Source organism: Coenobita brevimanus, chromosome 33 (assembly GCF_032717465.1).
Source record: "Coenobita brevimanus isolate Jiangsu-jjx chromosome 33, ASM3271746v2, whole genome shotgun sequence".
In the NCBI taxonomy this organism is placed as follows: domain Eukaryota; kingdom Metazoa; phylum Arthropoda; class Malacostraca; order Decapoda; family Coenobitidae; genus Coenobita; species Coenobita brevimanus.
The window spans coordinates 27,819,988-27,825,987 of NC_136986.1; positions in this window are offsets into that span (position 1 = coordinate 27,819,988).

Below are 6,000 nucleotides of genomic sequence, written 5' to 3' on the forward strand. Positions count from 1 at the left end.
CCGCTGCAGCCCCGCTCCATGATCCTTACCCTGTGTCTCTGGCTTTCTCTTTCTCTCTCGGTTTCTATATAAACTGCTGTATTTCCGAAACTAATTATGAAATTATTATGACTTTTGTTCCACACCACCACTGAGGTAAAAATCAAGGAGAGTTTTCTGTATAAAGGTTTCCCCCTTGTCTGAGGGCAGGTCAGTTCAGGCGAGTGTATAATAATAGGTCAGGCGGAGGACTCGGCAAGGCCGCACTCCCCCGCACATATGCCACATTTAGGAGGGGGGGGAAACCTTTATACAGAAAACTCTCCTTGATTTTTACCTCAAAGGTGGTGTGGAACAAAAGTCATAATAATTTCATAATTAGTTTCGGAAATACACCAGTTTATATAGAAACCGAGAGAGAAAGAGAAAGCCAGAGACACAGGGTAAGGATCATGGAGCGGGGCTGCAGCGGTGGCCGATGGTCGGTGACATGTGGATATGGCTACAGTGGGGGAATCCCAGGTCATCCCGGCTGCCCCACCACAGCGTTCATTTCTCACTGCGGCTACTATAATGCTAAAACTAAACATGTGTCGTTCCCACATCTGTTTTTATACCCGATGCACAGGTTGGGTGTCGTGGGCGTGGCTAGACCGGATGCAGGCTGATCTTCTTAGGTACGTGGTGGGTGGGGTAGACGGGTGAGTGTTGGGCGGATTATCTGACCTTGGGCGCGGCTAGACAGAATGCGAGCTGATCTCAAGCTTGTGAAGGATGGGGTAGACGGGGTGGGGGGGGGACAGGGGAAGGGTTGGGCGGATTATCTGACTTGAGGTGTGAGTGTCATTGTTTCTTGTTACGGCTGCATGTAGCACCATCAAGTTTGTATATTAATCATCAGTGCTATTTCTCTTATATAAATTGCATCTAACATTTTCAGTTCTCCCATCGTTGCAATCTGTAACAATTTCAGTGTTCTGGGCTATACTGTCTCTGTCAACATCAGTTCCGTGATGTCCTAAATGATGTCTTTTGATGGCTCCATCCTGTACATGTAGAGATAGCCCAAGCCCTAGGGAGCAAGCCATGTGACCAATGTAGGTATTATTACGTGGCGCACAGTCCTCTGTAGTACATTGATATTCATACACTATATCGGTTTTAAACAACATCCCAGTCTGACTCGTATGCATATTTTATATTATTCCTTCTGTGCATATAATTTCCTGTAATGTAGATAAAAAGTATATGTGAAAAGTTTTGATAAGTGTCTTGAGGGAAAAAAAAAAATCATTCAATATTCTAGCCACTTCACCAGGTCGTATGTATAGCATGTGCCTTTCCTTATGCACACTGCCTTGTATAAGGAATATGGAAAATTGTTAGTTATGCTTAAATTATTTTTGATGTGCAGTACGGCACCATTAAAGTATATATACATTTGCTCAACATGTATCTTTGTAAACATATTACATTCCCAAATGTGGTTGTGGACTTTCCATTCCTGATGATGTCTCTCTCTAGACGAAACGTTGAATAAAAATAAACAACTTTCGAGAGTTAGTTTTCTCTCACTCCTACGAAGGAAGAGTATTAGTGAGGAAAACTGAAAATATCAGAAGCGAAACAACTGCAAAAATGTTGTGTTTAACTCAACATGTATTAATGAAATTCAGCTGCCAGCAGTCACAAATCTATCAATCTATATCTATATCTATCTATCTATCTATCTGTTTATTTATCTATATCTATCTATCTATATATCTATCTATCTATCTATCTATATATATATATATATATATATATATATATATATATATACTCGCAGACCATCACTTAGTGATGGCCAAGGTAAGACTGCAAAGAAAATGGGTGAAGAGACGAAGGGGAAGATATGAGGAAACAGCTCCTGTGAGAACAGTGAAGTTGCATGATAGTGAGAATATGGCAGTGTATAAAAGCATAGTGGAAGAAAGATTGAGATGGTATGAGTTAGAGCAGATTGAAAGGGTGGAAGATGTAAGATATTCACGGAAGAGATAGGCGCAGCGTGTGAGGTGGTTTGTGGAGTGAGGAGGAGATGCAGAGGTGTGCAAGGGACAGCATGGTGGAATGATGAGGTGAAACGAGCTGTGGAACAAAAGAAGGCACATAGTGAATGGCTAGCGAGGAGCGGCAGGGGAGATGAGAGAAAGAAGAGAGAGGTATATGTGAGCAGGACAAAGGGAAGTGATGAGATTGGTGAAGGAGAGTAAAAAGAAGTGTATGAAAAGTTTGGGAGGAATCTGGGTGTAAAATGGAGGGAAAGTAAGAAATTGTTTTGGAAGGAGGTAAAGAAAGTAAGACACTGTGAAAGGGGAAATAGTAGGGGAGTGAAAGATGCGAATAATAGATTGTTGATGGAGAAGAGAGAGAAATTGAGGAGATGGAAGGAGAACTCTGAGGATTGGTTGAGTGCAGAGAGTGAAGGCAGTGCGAGTATAAGTGGTTGGGGAATGGCTGGGAGAAGAAGAGATGAGAGGAGGGAGGAAGAGATCAGTAGGGGGGAAGTAGTGGAAGCAATGAAGAAGATCAGTATGGGAAAGGCCCCAGGAATTGATGGAGTGTGTGGTGAAATGCTGAAGTATAGAGGTGAGAGTGTTGTGAATATGGAAGCTGTGTAGATTGGCTTGGGAAGAGGGAAGGGTTCCAGAGGACTGAAAATCAGGTATGATTGTTCCTTTATACAAAGGAAAAGGGGCGAGAGAGAAGTATATGGTATCCATAGGGGTATTTGCCTTCTTAGTGTGACTAGAAAAATATATGGTAGAATACTCATTGATAGGGTTAGGCATATAACAGAGAAGCTAGTTGGAGAAGGACAAGCGGGATTTAGCAAGGGAATAGGGTGTGTAGATCAGACATTTCCTCTAAGATGTTTATTAGAGAATTATCTAGAGAAGGGAAAGAATGTGTATGCTGCCTTCATGGACTTGGAGAAAGCTTATGACAGAATAGATAGGCAGGGTATATGGAGAGGAGGGGAAATTGTTGAGTGCTGTGAAGAGTAGGTGCAAAGGAGCTAGGGCTACGGAGCGAGGGGATGGTGAGCTGATTGAGTTCTTTGATCTAAATGTGGGACTGAAACAGGGATGTATGATGTCTCCATGGCTGTTTAATATATACATGGATAGGGTTGTAAAGGAGGTGAGAGGTAGGGCAGTGCATGTGTGGGTGGCTCTGATGAATGAGGGTGAGATGTGGAAGATTCCGGTGTTGCTGTTTGCTGATGATACAGTATTGTTGAGTGACTATGAATGGGAGTTGCAAGGTTTGATGATTGAATTTGGGACAGTGTGCAGGAAGAGGGATCTAAAAGTTAATGTAAACATGAGTAAAGTTATGGTGTTTGAGAGGAGTGAAGTCACAGAATGCACAGTGAGGCTGGATGGTGAGGATATGGAGAATGTGAGTGCATTCAAGTACTTGGGTAGTGTGATGGGTAAGGATGAAACTTATGGGGATGAAGTGCTTGAAAAGGTACAGCAGGGAAGGAAGGTTGTTGGCTCACTGAAAGCAGTGATGAGAAATAGGGAGGTGAGTATGGAAATTAAAAAGTCACTGCATGATGGTACTGTGATCCCTACCCTGGCGTATGTAAGAGAGGCATGGACCTTGCTAGAGGGGAATAAGTCAAGAGTGAGAGCAGTGAAAATAAGGTACTTGAAAGGAGCATGTGGAGTGACATGGAGGGACAGGTTGACGAATGAAGAAGTGAAGGAAAGTTGTGGGGTGGATGTGGATGTGGATGAGGAAATTAGGAGAAATACACTGAAGTGGTCTGGACACATGGAGAGAATGAAGAATGAAAGACTGACTAAGAGGGTGTATGTAGGTGAAGTGAAGGGAGATAAGAGTGAGGGGAAGACCGAGGATGAGGTGCAGGGATGGAGTTGAGAGGTATATGAGGGAGAGGGAAGTAAGTTGGGGGGAGGACAGTCAAATGGTGGGTGACAGAGCGACTTGGAGCCGTTTTGTCTGTGGCCACCCTTTGCGGGATTAGGGCGTGGGGCTCTAGATAGATAGACAGATAGATAGATAAAAGTGGTTGGGGAATGGCTGGGAGACGGAGGTATGTGAGAAGAGAGGAAGAAATCAGTAGGATGGAAGTTATGGAAGCAATGAAGGAAGTCAAAATGGGGAAAGCACTAGGAATTGATGGAGTGTGTGGTGAAATGCTGAAGCTTGGGGGAGACATACTAATAGAATGGATGTGGAAGATGTGCAGACTGGCCTGGGAGGAAGGTAGAGTCCCGGAGGATTGGATGTCAGGTATAATTATTCCCCTGTACAAAGGAAAATGGGAAAAAGAAGTGTGTGGTAATCATAGGGGCATATGTTTTCTTAGTGTTATAGGAAAAGTATATGGTACGATACTTATTGACAGAGTTAGGGAAATAACAGAGGAATTAGTTGGAGAAGAACAGGGAAGTTTTAGGAAGAGAAGAGTAAGTGTTGATCAGAATATTCATTCTTAGATCTTTAGTAGAAAGGTTTCTAGACAAGTGAAAGAAGTTATATGCGGCCTTCATGGATTTGGAGAAAGCATATGACAGGGTGGTTAGACAAGGATCGTGGAAAGTATTAAGAATACATGGGGTAAATGGGAAGTTGTTGAATGCCATGAAGAGTATATGCACGTATGTTAAGGCTGCAGGGCATGTGGATATTGAACCTAGTGAATTTTTCTATTTGTAGGTTGGATTGAAACAGGGATGTGTCATGTTTTCATGGTTCCTCAATCTGTATATGGATGTGGTTATAAAAGATACAAGATAGGGCAGTGGATTTTGGAGCAGCCCCAGTGAGAGAGGGTAGTGTTTGGAAACTCCCTATACTGTTGTTTGCAGATGATACTGTGTTGTTAAGTGAAGATGAAGGGTAGCTGCAAGGCTTGGTGGATGGGTAGTAGTAGTAGTAGTACTTGTTCCCTAGGCAGTCTGGCCGAACAGCCCCGAGTCCCAAAGGAAGGCCACGGCTGAGACAAGGTTTTCCCACAGAGCTCTCAAGGAGTGTATGTTCTGTTGCTGGTGCAGGTGATTGTGTGCAATGCAGTCTTCCATAATGTGCTTAATAGTATGGGATGCTGTGTTGCATCCTGGACAGGCATCAGCGATAGAGTCATGCAACCTCTTATGATAACTCAAGAGGGCTGGATGATGCCCACATCTCAGCTTGGCCAGATGGCCCTGTCCTCAAAAGGGAGACAGGATTCAAATGGGTGAATATCAGGAGGCCGTGTTTTGTCTTTGAGTGACTGAATGGAGCGGCGAGTGATTTGAGTATGGATATGCTTTTGGAAGCTGGTCTGAGGTGGGAGAGATGACAGTATTTGTGTATGATATCATGTGCTGGGTGTTGTTTTGATGTTCCTTGTGTGTGGATGTGCTGCTGTGTAAAGTAGTGGATGGTGTGGGTTTGTGGAGCCTGCAGCGAGAATTTGGGTGCCTCTCATGTCTAGATGATCCTTGATTTTGAGGACTTTGGTTTTTTGGTGTAGGTGTTCTGTGGGTGTAGTATCTGTGTAGCCTGTGATTATTTTTAGAGCCTTGTTCTATATTGTCTGTATATTGCTGTATTGTGTTTTAGTGAGGTTAGAAGCCCAAGCAGGGCTTGCATAATTCAGCACTGAACGTATGTACTGTAGTGGTGGTTTCTCTCTTGTGTCCAAATGTTGTATGGGCAAGTGACCTCAAGGCACTGAGCCTTTTTGTTAATTTCTCTTTAATGTTTGTGATGTGTTGTTTAAATGAATTTGATGTATTGTATGTTACACCAAGGATTGTGTGTGTGTGTGTGTGTGTGTGTGTGTGTGTGTGTGTGTGTGTGTGTGTGTGTGTGTGTGTGTGTGGTAGGAGAGTGTTGTTTATGTTTAAATGTGGAATGTGACTATGTTCTGCTGTCCAGTTTGTGAGAAGGGTCACTGTAGATTTGGTAAGGGCTATTTTGAGCCTGTCTGTGGTGAACCATATGTCCAGTGTG